This window comes from Nematolebias whitei, chromosome 19 (genome assembly GCF_014905685.2).
Source record: "Nematolebias whitei isolate Nwh7 chromosome 19, NemWhi1, whole genome shotgun sequence".
NCBI classification, from domain to species: domain Eukaryota; kingdom Metazoa; phylum Chordata; class Actinopteri; order Cyprinodontiformes; family Rivulidae; genus Nematolebias; species Nematolebias whitei.
This window is the reverse complement of record NC_056516.1, coordinates 311,897-327,375: the sequence shown is the minus strand read 5'-3', so window position 1 is coordinate 327,375 and position 15,479 is coordinate 311,897.

Genomic DNA, 15,479 nt, shown 5'->3' with positions numbered 1-15,479 from the left:
CCCTCGGAGTAGGAGAGATGAGGAGCGTCTGCCGGGACCCCCTCGGAATAGGAGAGATGAGGACCCACCTCAGGGGCTGCGTGCAGCGTGGAGTCCACCTCAGGGATGGCTGCGTGCAGCGTGGAGTCCACCTCAGGGATGGCTGCGTGCAGCGTGGAGTCCACCTCAGGGATGGCTATAACTGGAGTCTTTAGAGTCTCTAATTCAGATAACAAAAAATCATACTCGGGGAGCAAAGAAAGGCCTGGGATAGAAAGTAAAAAATCCTCCATCTGGGTCAAAAGTAAATCAAAGGAGGACGGGTTTCTTTTAGCAGAATTAAATAGTTCGAGAATTGTCTGATTAATATGAAAAATATCTTCAGGAGAAAAAAAAAGGAAGGTCTGTATGAGTGGGTGTGGTGACGGGTGCAGCCCCCACCGGAAACCTGGAAGGTGAGGCGGTGGGACACGCCCCCACGGTGTTACAATGAAAACTCTCTGGAGGTACGGCCAGGCTGGGTCGAACAGCCGTGGCGCGGAGTGGCGGTGAGAGGCCGGATTCCGCCCCCACCAGGAACCTGGAAGGTGAGACGACGGAACCCGCCTCTGTAACGTCAACCGGACCGGACTCACCGAACAGGAGTGGACCGGAGCTCCCGCGGGACGCTGGATCTCGCCCCCACCGGAAACCTGGGAGGTGAGGAGGCGAACCCCGCTCCCACGAAAACACCGGAACCAGCTCTGAAGTTCTGCTCGGCCGACGAGACCTGGCCGGTCGCCGCAGACTGCCTCCGGAACCGTCCACCGCGGCGGCGGTGGGACGGTGGATGGACAGAGACGGAGAGGAGCTCATCCATCACGGCACGAGGAGGGAAAAAAGGTGAGTGTTTCCGAGTGAGAACCCTGCCCGCTGGGTTCTGTTCTGGTCGTCGGGTCGTACTGTTAGGATTTGTGTCAGGAGCGAACCCAGAGTGCAGAACAGGGACTCAACTCAGCAGAAATACAAAAATAGGCTTTTAATGATAAACGAAAAGTACAAAAGAAACAAGCTGACGGGGCAGCAAAACTTACATGAACTAGGAAGGAGGCACAGGGAACTCAGGAGACACGAGAGACACGGGGAACTCAAGGAACCAGGAAGACTCAGGGAAAGACTCAGGAGACCCAAGGAGAGTAACCAACGAAGATGACCCGACGAAGAACAAGACAGAATAGGACGGCTTAAATACAGGGAGAAGACGAGACATGATAACAAACAGCTGGGACGAGACACAGGTGGCACTAATGGAACTAATGAGGGAGCACGAGGGAAACAGACACAAACCGGGCCACAGAAAAGTACCATCCTTACATGAGACCCTTTTAAAGAAAAGAAAAAAAAGGTGAGACTCCTGTCAAGATCTTTATGCTTATCTTTGCTTAAACCTCCATTAGGATTCTTTTTTTTTTTTTTTTAAAACATTGATAACTGTTCACTATTTGTGTTTCTGATTTTATAATGTTTCTCTTTTTCTTTATTTTGTGGTTAACATACATGTTATGACCAGAACTATAAAGTCTAGTTGGCCTTCTTTAGTTTTAAATAAAATCACAAGGTCAGTGTGAGTAGTCACAGAGCTGTTTTCCGACTGTAGCCAGCTCTCTGTCTAAAAGAACCGACACACACACGCACGCACGCACGCACACGCCGCGCTGCACTAAAACATACTAAAATGTGCCAAATAGTAACAGTTTGATAAACCTAAGCAGTATTTATGTTTGCGGGATATACTAAACAATCTACATGACGCATGCTGAAAATTATGTAATCCAAATTTAGAATAATGATAAACATTGCATGCTACTACAGTTGAAAAATGAATGCAACAGATTTATTTTATTTTTTTATTTATTCAACACCACGAATTGTATGTCACTAAACATTGATAATTAAATTAAAACCCACTTTTGAAACAAAGATTACTGGAACAAGATTCGGCCCCGTTTTCCGTCCTAGAATCTGGTCCCACACTGTCCATCTGACTCGGCCAGAACCGATCCACCTAGGGTGAGGTCAGCCCTTCCTTGTGGAAAAAGACAAAATAATATATCCATCCATCCATCCATCGAGAGAGAGAGAGAGAGAGAGAGAGAGAGAGAGAGAGAGAGAGCGAGAGAGAGAGAATAAAAACTCAATTGGATGTCGTGTGATCAAAAGTAAAACAAAAGTATTAATTTACCTGCTGCAAAATCCACTACAGATTATTACGTAGTAAAGTCCAACATCATTGACTCATCACAGACCAAAACATGCATGTTATGCTGATTGGTAACTCTAATGGCACAGTGATTGCTGGACATGGGCACCAGCGACCCCTGTGACCCAAAATGGAATAAAAGGGTAAAGATAATGGATGGATGGATGGATGGATCATTGACTCATTTCTGACCCACTCAACGACCGGTGTGGACTTTTAGACAAAGCGGTCCTGCTTGCCATCAATAAAAAAATTTTTTTTTTTAAAGTCGACTCCTCTCCACAATCCAGCCAAGATCCAACCATCGTCATCGCCATGGCTGGAGTTAGCTGAACGTTAGCTCGCAGGAAGTGCAGGCCGCGGCAGCACGCATGCGAGTTAACCAAAGATACAAAATCATAGTGCCAACTAATGCCCCGGCATGGTAACTGCAGCACTTGACCCGCTCCTGAATGGAGAAGGGGTTCTCTTCAGGCCAACAGTGGGTGTTTGTGACTAATAGGAGTTTGTAGAGGGCAAACACTGATTGGCTAGCTGTAGTCGCTGTTTTTTTTAATAACCATACGCCAACTTCTGCTTTTTATTTTATTTTACTTTTTAAACTGAAGGTTTCTAAGAACCAGTGTTAAATCTACTGTCAAAAACAAGAAGATTCTAAACCAAAAATGACCCATGGTGTTTGCCATGTGTCAACAGGAGGGAGGTATCTATCATACAGAAGCATTTTCATACATATTTTTTTTTTCTTTATAAAAAAACTGTACAGGCAGTACGTACATGTTAGTTGGCAGAAGTGTACACAGACAGCCAGTACACTGTTGACCTCTACTGGCAGACCAGTAACACTGCAAGAGAAAGAAGTGTAAGACAAATTCACTGTCTCCTGATTCCTCTCTTCCACAGGAAACATCACCAATCCAGCCAGCAGATTGGGTCTTTATTAAGGTAATCAAAAGGAAAACGTGGGACCAACAGCTGTAAAGGTAGCGGAAAGACCCAGTTGGATTTATCATAAGCCATTGAAAGTTGCAGAAAATGTTGGACTCTTAATCGACCAGGGTGTTTGAAAAAGTCTGAACACAAAGGGGACACATCATTTAGGGTGTGTCATCTCAACGTCAGTGAAGAAACCAACGCTGTGTGCAACAATCTGCCTTAGCCCTACACCCTGTATAGGCACATCAGAGCTCCTAACATTTCTGTACACCTAGCAACGATGAGAGCATCACAACCAAGGTGGACTCTCTGTTGTGTTGTGGCTATAGCATGTCACATAGTCAGAGGTGACCTCACTGATTTGCTGAAACCTGATCTAGAACACCCTCAAGCTACAGCACCAACATATGGTGACAGCTAATGAACAAAACCGCTTATGAAGGAAAGACTACGTTTGTGACCTGTAGCTGTGTCTACAGCTCAACAAGCATGTCTATATGGCCTGAGCACCCACCCAGTAACAGGCAGCTGGACAAAACAAAGCTATACACCGCCACTGTCCAGTGGGGTGGGGAATGTCCATCAAACTGCCTGAACTGATCACATTGACAAATTTGCCAACAGCCGCCCTGGGATACTGCGTTTTCAACAATGGCACCACTCCTGCTATTATGCCAGTATTCAGGGGATCCCCGGACACTATTGCACTGAATTATACGATGTCACCGATTGCACAGACCTCCTCCACCAACGGACCTTCAACATCAGCCTACCAACAAGACGACGCCAGAAGACCACCAACTGCAGCATTGCAGTACCAGAAGACAAAGGCTCTCGTTTGTTAACTGATTGGTATTTCTTATGTGGACACAGAGCCTATACAGCGTTACTACCTGATCGGGGGGGCCTTTGTGCTTCGGTCCCCCTTTCCAACCCAATGATCGTGGTAAGGAAAGCACCAACACCTTCAGCTCGCAGGATGAGACGCTCTCCAATGCCAGAAGCGACCAGGTGGGGAGGGCTTACCACCAACACCGGCGTCCCATGGGAATTTAAGGTCTGGAATGGAGGAGAAAATTTCTTCCAAGGACTCTTTCCATGGTTAGAGCAGTCGTCCTCCATTGCGAGAGTTGGGGGTTCAAATCCACCAGCAGTCACATGTCAAAGTGTCCCTGGGCAAGACACTAAACCCCTCATAGCCTTTGATGTGTGTCCCATCATTGTATGAATGTGATCTAAAGCACTGACTAGTATATTTAGAATGATTTGTTCAATTAGCTTTGTAGTGATCTAGTAGAGTGCTGTATGAATGGGTAAATGAGGACACAGATTGTAGTGTAAAGTGCTTTGAGTGTCTTGAAATAAGATAGAAAGGCAATATATAAGTACAGTCCATTGACCATTCCATTTACCACAGACTGTACCTGGGGGAGGCCACACCTAGTCTGTATGGTTTACCTAAAATCCACAAACAAGGTGTGCCTTTAAGACCAATTGTTAGCATGATTAACTCTGTCAATTACAATGTTTCCCAATATCTGGTGTCTGTACTCATCCCTTTAGTTGGCAGCTCAGAACACCACATATAGAACGCCATGGACTTTGTGGATAAGGTGAGGGATGTCATCATGCAGACCAATGAAACAATGGTCTCTTTTGATGTCACATCACTCTTTGCATGCATTCCTGTTGATGATACAGTAGAGGTATTCAGTTTAAGATTAAAATCAGACACCACTCTGAGTAGCAGGACCACGCTTTCCACAGAACAACTGTGTCAACTCTTGAAACTGTGCCTGCAGTCAACCTACTTCACATATTAGGAGCAATATTATAAGCAGAAACATGGGTGTTCGATGAGGTCTCCAATTTCTCCTATTGTTGCCAACCTGTACATGGAAGAGGTAGAAAAGAGAGCCTTGACGTCCTTTTCAGGGACACCATCAAGTCATTGGTTCAAGTATGTTGACGACACCTGGGTTAAAATTTTATCTCAGGAAGTCCAACATTTTACTGACCACATCTACTTTGTGGATAAATACATCAAGTTCACACGAGAAGATGTAAAAATGGCAGGTTGGCTTTTTTGGACTGTGATGTCTCAGTCTCTGATAGACATTTGCAAACTGAGGTGTACCACAAATCCACCCACACAGACCAGTATTTGCAGTTTGACTCCCATCACCCTTTGGAGCACAAGTTGGGAGTCATCTGGACTCCGTATCAAATAGTAGACAGCGTCCCCACTAACTCAGGAACCAGGCAGAAGGAGAAATCTCACATAAGACAGGCTCTAGAGCAATGTGAATATCCTAACTGGGCCTTTCTGAAAGCATATAAGAAACCCAAACAGGACTCCAGTCAGCCATCAGGTAAAAAGGAGGAACCCAGACCCAGACCAGTGGTCATTCCTTATGTTGGGGGAGTATCAGAGAAACTGAGATGTATATTTTCTAAACATAACGTCCCAGTGGCTTTTAAACCCCAAAATACATCACGCCAAAGACTGGTTCATCCCAAAGATCCAGTCCCCCAGCACAAGCAGAGTAATATTGTGTATGCTGTTCAGTGTCAGGAGAGCTATGATCAGTCTTACATCAGGGAAACTAAACAGTCACTGGCCAAATGGATGGCCCAGCACAGAAGATCAACATCATCAGGCCAGGATTCTGCGGTCTACACTCATCTCCATGCCAGTGGTCACTCTTTCAGGGATGAAGATGTTCACATCCTGGACAGAGAGGAACGGTAGCTCGAGAGAGGAGTAAAGGAGGCCATCTTTGTGAAAAGAAATTGTCCATCATTAAACAGGGGTGGAGGCCTCCGGGTTCAACTGTCCCCCTCTTACAATGCTGTGATTGCTAGTATCACTCAGCCTCCTGTGAATAGTAAATAGCCATCAGTGTGCTAATGATCCATTGTTAGGCTGATGGTCCTTCTTGACAATGTGAGCAGCTGGTTTTGGTTGTCAGCAGCAAACTGGTTGATCCACTCTGAGAAGGTGCTATTTAAGAGACTGAGCTGAATACAGCACCTCAGACTGAGGAAGTCTTTCGGATGAGAGACGAAACGTATCTATATTTTTTGCTTATTTTTTTTATTTTTTTTTTTATTGAATGTCCAGAAGACCAGATTAAACTTTTTTAGATTTCCTGGGACATTTCTCCACATCAGTCTCTGGCTGCCTCTCTCCAGAAACTGCATCTAGTTTAACATGTTTTTTGTCTCTTGTCGTTTCTGTTCCCTCTGCTTTTGGTTCTCCTTCACTAAGCTTGGATTAGTAGGGTTGCTGCTTTTTGTGGCAATGTGTCCACCCTCCCCACATTTAAAGCAATACCAGGGTCTAAACTGGGTTGATTTAGGATTTGTAGTCTTTGGCAATTTAGGCTGTGGGGGAGATTATGATTTATTCTGGGAGATCAACGATTCTAATTTTCTCTGCAGTATATGAACTTGTTCTTTGAGTTCATTTATTGCACGACTGTTGCATTTTGAGTGTGGGCCACATGCACAAGTGTTTTCAAGATTTATACTAGCTTTCTGCTTTGAGACACCCATGTATTTCTTCATTCAATTTTCTTTAGGAAGCTGTCTATCTCCTTCTGTTCGCAGTACATACAAAAGTTCAGACAAGGACGGGGAATCATCTTTTCTTTTCTCAAGCTGAAGGTTGTTGATGAGGGCATTATCCCAACATCCTCGCCAAAACTGTTTTAAAAGATGTCTACCAGCATCCTTTGAATCAATGCCACCAACCCGATGACTGATGTTAATGAAAAATGCAATCGCTGCAGATGTGCAGATGGTTGCTCACCAGAATTCTGAAAGCTGTTAAGAAATAAAGCAAACAGCTCTTCACCATCTCGAACAGTTCCAAATGCTAAATCAAGAAGATTCAGGTACATGGATGGTGAGGCTTCAGGACCTAAGATGTAGGAGACAGCAAACTTTCTAGTATCCGTCTGGTGGCATGCAAAGAAGAAAGGGTTGGATCAGCAAACAGCGAATAGGCTCTCCATGTTTCATAATCTGATTCGTTGCTTGGTTTGGGACATTTTCCAGAAACTGTGTGAATCTGCAATGCAGAAAGGGACTGTAATGTTGGATCCTCTTTCTTCACAATGTGTTCAACAATGACTTTATGTACCTTGTTTCGCTTCCCCGAGTGAGGTAGGCACAGGACACGTGCCACGCCCTCACCGCAGCCTCTCCTCCAACGGGTCTCAAAACTAATCCTATGGCTCAGGTATTACCCACAGCCGTTTCCTAGGACAGTTTTAGTTTTAAGGCTGTGTTGAGATGATTCACCCAGACTGTTAACTGCCTCCGATCCTTGCACTACACCCAAAGTTTCACCTCGTGCCTCGCCCGACCTAGCAGCTGGAGTGGGGACGTTTGGCAGATGAGGGAGCGCAAGTTAACGGTAGCTCATCTCCTGATTTAGCGTTACAATTGGTAATCGATCTGGCGATTTTTAGAGCCTAGGCACTAGACTCATGGATGTTGTTTTATAATCAAAAGCTAATAAAACCATTTAAAACCTCTCACATGCTTCTGTTGTTTCAGTGAACCAAGTTTTCCACTTCCAAGAACAAAAGGTGTGTTTGAAATAAGAATCCAGAATTTTACGTTTTGCTTTGCTTTAATCAATAACTTTTGCAGGGAAACAGTGGTATAGCACAATAATGATTACACTGGATTACACAGAGATTACATGATGAATAATTCTCACTCATTAGTCCCTTTTTTAGTTGTTGACCTTTCCTGGGCAAGGTGGATCTCAGTCCATGTGGATGGGTTTAAGACGGGCGCTTGGATTCCTCTCTGCCCGGCGTCGGACTTCCTTCAGTCCAGCCGGCCACGCCCGGTCTCCCTCAGGATTCTGATGGAAGCGACTGTTTAAATTTGGTTACAGCATTTTCTGATAAGCACCTGCTGAGATTAAATTTACTTTCAGTGACTGTGTAGTCACTTAATGTAAACTCAAAGGTTATTAAAAAATGGTCAGACAGAATATGATTTTGAGGAACTATTACGAAGTCCTTAATTTCTACACCATAGGTCAGGACTAAATCAAGAGTGTGATGATAAGAATGAGTAGATGTGTGGACGTTTTGGGTAAAACCAAATGAGTCTATTAAATTATTAAAAGCTATGCTTAAGCTATCACTCTCAACATTCACAAGAATATTGAAATCACCCATTATGATGATTGTATCAGTATTTAATAGTAAGTCAATTAAGAATTATGAGAATTCAGACAAAAACTGAGAGTAAGCACCTGGTGGAAGATATTTAAAAACTAGTAAAAGTCCAAAAAAGTTCAATCTGGTCCTCTGGACATTCAAAAAAAAAAAAAAAAAAAAAAAGCAAAAAAATGTAGAAATGTTTCGTCTCTCATCCGAAAGACTTCCTCAGTCTGAGGTGCTGTATTCAGCCCAGTCTTTTAAATAGCACCTTCTCAGAGTGGATCAACCAGTTTGCTACTGACAACCAAAACCAACTGCTCACATGGTCAAGAAGGGCCATCAGTCTAAGAATGGATTATTAGCACACTGATAGCTGTTTACTATTCATAGGGGGTTGAGTGATACTAGCAATAACAGCATTGTAAGATGGGGACAGTTGAACCCGGAGGCCTCCACCCCTGTTTAATGATGGACGATTTATTTTCACAAAGAAGGCCTCCTTTACTCCTCTCATTAAAAGAGGCCATCTTTATGAAAATAGCAAACACCCCGAGGCACTTTACGTTGTAGCCGGAGACTTTAATCACGTGAATCTAAAGGACTGTCTCCCAAGCTTTTACCAGCATGTGGGCATACCAACATGTGGAGACAACACGCTGGACAGTGTTTATACGAACGTTAAAGATGCATACTAAGCCGAACCCCGCCCCCACCTAGGACTGTCAGACCACATCTCAATCTTCCTGGCTCCTACTTACATGCCCTCGCTGAGACGCTACAGAAAGTTAAATGTTGGATCCAGGACAGTGGCCCCATACCGACAGATTGTTTTGATCGAACAGACTGGCAGGTTTTCAGAAAAGCTGCTGAAAATAGAAGATCGCTTGATCTGGACCAATACACATCTTCAGTTCTGGGTTACATTAGTACATGTACTGACACAGTTTCCACTATCAGATATGTTAAAAGCTACCCAAACAGAAAACCTTGGCTGAATGCAGAGGTGCGCACCCTACTGGAAGCCAGAAGCACTGCCTACAGGTCTGGAAACTCAGAGGAGCTCAGTAGGACAAGGAAAGAGGTGGTTGCTGGTATTAAAAAGGCCAAGGCCACATATGCACAGAGGATCGAGGGTCATTTCATCTCACAATACCCTCGGAGCATGTGGAAGGGCATTAAGTGCATAACAGATTATAAAGGAAGGAGTGAACAATGCCCCAACGACCCATCTCTGCCTGATGCCCTCAACAAGTTCTATACACAATTTGAAGACCCGAACAGACCACCCAGCACCAGACTCACCTCACCACCGGATGAAGAGCATCTCAGCGTGACCTCAGCAGAAGTAAGGAGTACTTTCAGAAGGATTAATCCGCACATAGCAACCGGCCCAGACAACATCCCCGGAAAAGTGTTGAAAGAATGTGCTGATCAGCTTTGCGAGGTGCTGGCAGACATCTTTAACACCTCACTTACCCTGGAGACAGTTCCCACCTGCATGAAAACTGCCACCATCATCCCAGTCCCAAAAACCTCTACAGTGACTGGTCTGAATGACTATCGGCCAGTGGCCCTCACCCCGATAGTCGCGAAATGCTTCGAAAAACTGGTCATGACTCACATCAAAACAACCATCAACATCAACGAGGACCCTCATCAGTATGCATACCGTGAGAACTGATCAACAGAGAATGCCATCTCCTCTGTGTTCCACATTGCGCTCAACCACCTGGAGCAGAAAAACTCTTACGTCCGTATGCTCTTTGTAGACCTCACATCTGCCTTCAACACCATGATCCCCCAAACCCTGATGGACAAACTATTCACACTAGGAATAAACCCCTCCATTTGCAACTGGGTACTAGACTTCCTAACAAACAGACCACAGTTAGTGAGGATCCACAACTTCTCCTCCTCCACCATAACCCTCAGCACCGGCTTTCCTCAGGGATGTGTGTTGAGCCCCCTCCTGTTTACTCTGCTCACGTATGATTGTGCAGCTACCCATCCAGGCTGTCACATTGTAACGTTTGCAGGTGATACAGCGGTGGTGGGATGCATCAAAAACAATGATGAGTCCAGCTACAGACAAGAGGTGGAACACCTGGAGAGCTGGTGCAAAGAGAACAACTTTCACATAAATGTGAAGAAGACAAAGGAGATGATTGTGGACTTCAGAAGGAACAAAAACACACACGTCTTAAAGGCCTATTAACCAAGTTTGAAGGCAATCCTTCAAAATCCCTACGAGGAGTTTGTTAAAATCCGCCATTAAAAATGCCCAAAAATTAACTTTTGACCCAAAATGGCCGACTTCCTGTTGGTTTTGGACCGAAGCTCCAAGAGACTTTTTCATAGGTCCTGAGAAGATACATATGTTCACCGAGTTTCAGGTTTATCGGTCGAAAAATGGCTAAGGGCTGAGGTTTTAAAATATTCTAGGGGGCGCTATAGAGGCTATTGGGCAATTATCATGGCTTCCTGTTCAAGGGGTGGGCAATGATCGATCATAGTGATTTTGATGAACCTCGGATCAAATCTGTGGAATTTAGAGCTAAACGTATTGTAACGGCGTCACTTCTGAATTCGCCACGCCACCACGCCCACATCCTCCAGCGGAAACGCTTTGCGCTTTAAAGCAAGTCAGACCAACTTGTTATCTGCCTTCTAACACAGGATCATCCTGATTGGGTCAAAAGTGTCAGGGAGGGAGCATTCCAAGCAAAAAAAGTCACTTCCTGTTTTGAGGGGGCGGGGCTTTGATGACATCAAAATTTGACCGCAGGGTATCGTCGGGCATAGGACAGGGATGACTTGTGCCAAATTTGGTACAATTCTGTTTTTCAACGTGAAAGTTATAGCGTTTGGAAATTTTTGGCGTGAAGCACAACTTTGAGGTCCGGCCCCGCCCCCTCAACATTCTTCAGTTTGCACCGTTTTGATAATTTTTCGTCCCCCATGCCTACTGAGCAAAATGGTGAAAGTTTGAAACCGATTGAGCGAAATCCCTAGGAGGAGTTCATTCAAATTCGCCATGTACGAAAAGTGAAAAACAACCAAAATTGACCCTTTGACCCAAAATGGCCGACTTCCTGTTGGGTTTAGGGCATATCTCCAAGAGACTTTTTTTCATGTTTCAGTGGGTTGTACGTGTGTACCAAATTTCAGCTCTCTACGACTTACCAGTTGTCATAGCTCACGTTAGGGGGCGCTGTGGAGCAGTTTTGGCCACGCCCACTTTTGGTTCCATTACAGTACAAAAATTTCACGCGGGGGACAAGTTTTGATAAAGTTTGGTGAGTTTTGGGATATGTTAAGGCCTCCAAATTAGCGTTTCTTACAATAGGCCTTCGCAGCGCTTAGCTGCTCGGGCCTAATTAGAGAGAGGAGACGGTACCAGCAGTAACGCTGGTCTTGCCTTAGCACAGACTACACAATCCATATAATTTACCTGTTCTGCTGCATTCTCCACATACTCTATCCAGTAATTGTTCTGAGTAAAACCTGTCTCTAGGGCTAGTTTTTCCTCATACGTCACATCTGTAAAATAGGACACCTCTTGGTCTGGTTCAATCTGACTTTCCTCCCTCTGAACCACATTTAACCTAAATGTACCGAGTGGGTCTTTGCCTGAAACATGAACTCCTAAAATATAATAATCACTGTCTTGCCTTTGAGGATTTCTTAAAGTCAAGATCAAAGAATTGCAAGCATTTTCTGCTAGACATCTGGTGCTCTTTGTCAAATCTTGTATAATCGACAATCGCTCCTTTAACAGAAACTTCCCTCTTCTTGCCTTCTCTGGTTTATAACCCCAATCAGTAGGTCCTGTATTGCATAAAACACGACTCCATTCCCTAAAACCCATGTCATGCCTGTAAGTCACACAGATATATTTAACTGCCCCAACAAATGACTCCAGTTTTGCTCCACAACAGACTACAGCACAGAGATCAAATTTAACTGATGCGGTGACTCCTGCAGTAAAATTAAACTGTATAAACCCGGCGGACGTAGATCTCCTTGACCTTCTAATCTCACTATCTGGGTTCACCTGAATCTGAACATCATCCAACACATCTGCAAACTCTGTTTTATCTGTCTCTCTTCTGGGCATGGAGTGAGAATTCTCATCACAGGACCTGTTAACATTATTACAAACAACCACAGAGGAATCTATCTTAGCTTTAGTTTCACACCGCAGGATGAAGCCTGTGATTAAAGTAATTCGCAAAAGAGTTACCACACTTAACCTGATTACTCTGTAATTCATTTTTTTCTAATCTGGTTCCCTAAAACATGTAATTGTAACAGTCGATTTCCCGTTTTATGTAATATTCTAAATCTTCTTTGATTTTGTTCTCAAGTTGTATCGTGGACTTGGAATAGGTGGTTGACGCTTCACAGCTGGAGATGAAGGTTCAACCAGTCATCCTGGACTGTTGCTGCCACATTCAGTTCAGCCAAGTCCTCTCGTACCTGCTGTAAAGTGCGTTGAGCAGGGTCAAAACTTTTAACACAGTGCGTCTTATGAATCCAATTACTGAGCTTATCCTCAGTCAACCAAACTTTTACACAATGAGATGTTACTGCAGCTAATTGTAAGGACCTTGCCACCTGGGTTCTCTCCAGTTGAACCGAGCCACCTTCCGTAGAATCCAGTCACCTGTTTCCACGAGGGAACAGTTTGGTTCTCTCTCTTGAGACTGGATCTCCTGGATCTGTTGAGAGATACTCATCACAGTATTATTAAACATTTTCATGTACTCTGATATTTCATGATGTTGTATTTGTAACATAGTACTTTCTGAAGGCAAAGTATGAGTAAAAGTTCATGGCATTCTCCTTCCTGTAAGTATCTCATGTGGGCTTACATTCAGAGTAGTATTTTGGGTCATAGTATTTGGGGTCGACCTTAAATTAAACAGAACTGTGGGAAGAGCTTCAGGCCATTTTAATTTTGTGTCTGCGCAGACTTTTGCCAATTTTTCCTTAAGAGTGCGGTTAGCTCGCTCTACTAACCCCTGGGAGGCTGGATGATATACAGCTCCAAACTTATGTTGAATGCCAAATATCTTTTCAACTTTTCTCAGTTCCTCATTTGCAAAATGGGTTCCATTATCTGATCTGATCACAGCAGGGACTCCAAATCTGGGGATTAATTCCTTCGTCAACCACTTTGACTTCTTCCACCTTTTCAGTTTTTGTTGGGACAGCTTCAACCCATCTAGAGAATGGGTCCACACACACAAGTAAATATCGTTTTCCATGTACACTATTTTATGCCCCCATATCAGAAAAATCAATAACTATCTCTCCATGGTGCATGAGGTAGAGGAAAACTACCAAGTCCAGTCTTAAGTGCAGCCTTTGGGTTATGATGACAGCATATTTTGCAAGTTTGTACAAAATACTTAGCTATATCTGTCAACTTGGGATGCCACCATTTCTGTGATATCAAGTCAATCATCTTCGAGCTAGCACAGTGCCCTCTGCTGTGAGCCTCTTGACACAACATGCTGGTGAAGATTCTCAGTCATCCAAGACATGATGAATTCAAAAAGCATTCAATACAAAAACAACTGGACTCTATTTGTAACAGAAGACGTTTCGCTCCTCATCCAAGGAGCTTTCCCAATTCAAAGAGAGGACAGATGGAAAGAGAGGACAGCCTCAACATTGAAGTTTACAGAAAACCAACCCACACAGACCAGTATCTTCTGTTTGACTCCCACCATCCACTGGAACACAAACTCTCTGTCATCAGAACTTTACAACATCGGGCCGAATGCGTCCCCACGAAGACAGAAGGGAAGAAAAAGGAACAAAAACACATTCAAGAAGCTCTTCAAACATGTGGATATCCTAACTGGGCTTTTGTCAAGTCAGCGAGGAAATCTACAAAACACACTAATAAACAGAAAAAGGAGAACAACAGACGGAAAAACATTGTCATCCCTTATGTTGCTGGAGTATCAGAGAAATTCAGAAGGATCTTCAACAAACACAAGATCCCAGTACATTTCAAACCCAGCAGGACTCTCAGACAGAGGCTGGTCCACCCTAAGGACAAAACACCCATACACAAACAGAGTGGTGTAGTGTATGCAGTCCAGTGCAGCGAGGACTGTCCAAACCTCTACATTGGAGAAACTAAACAGCCTCTTCACAGACGCATGGCTCAACACAGGAGAGCCACCTCCTCTGGACAAAATTCCGCAGTTCACCTCCATCTTACAGATAAGGGACACTCTTTTGAGGACCAAAATGTGCACATTTTGGACCGAGAACACAGATGGTTTGAGAGGGGGGTGAAGGAAGCAATTTATGTAAAAAGAGAAAAGCTGTCTCTTAACAGAGGAGGAGGCCTCAGATTTCCACTTTCAAAAACATATAATTCAACTTTAAAACAGATTCCCAGCCGGTTTTCACACTTGATGGGAACAGAGGGGCCTCGTCTGTGAATTAGATGAACAAAGACCTACTGTTTAGGTGTGAACGGCCAATCTACATATGTGTGTGTGTCTTATGTGTGTGTGTCTTTTCTCACTCAGCCTTATAACCTGAACCCCTCACTCACTGCTCTTTGAATTGAGAAAGCTCCTCGGATGAGGAGCGAAACGTCTTCTGTTACAAATAAAGTCCAGTTGTTTTTGTATTGAACGCTTTTTGAACTCTTGACACAACATGTTCAACAATCCAGCTGGGGCCACCATCCTGACCTCATGATTTATCCTGCATTTTGTAATTCTTTAATAGATTCCAGAGTGAATTCCTTATCAAAATGCTCTTCAGAATCCTTTTTCTCATGTCTCTGGATCATCTGTGATCTCAAAGTGTAACCTGCAACTGTTTTGGCTGCCTGATCCGCCTTGTTGTTACCATGAGAAATTAACCCAAAAAAGTTCAATCTGGTCCTCTGGACATTCAAAAAAACAAAAAACAAAACAAAGCAAAAATATATATAAAAACGTTTTGTCTCTCATCCGAGAGACTTCCTTAGTCTGAGGTGCTGTATTCAGCTCAGTCTCTTAAATAGCTCCTTCTCAGAGTGGATCAACCAGTTTGCTGCTGACAACCAAAACCAGCTGCTCACATGGTCAAGAAGGACCATCAGCCTAACAAAGGATCATTAG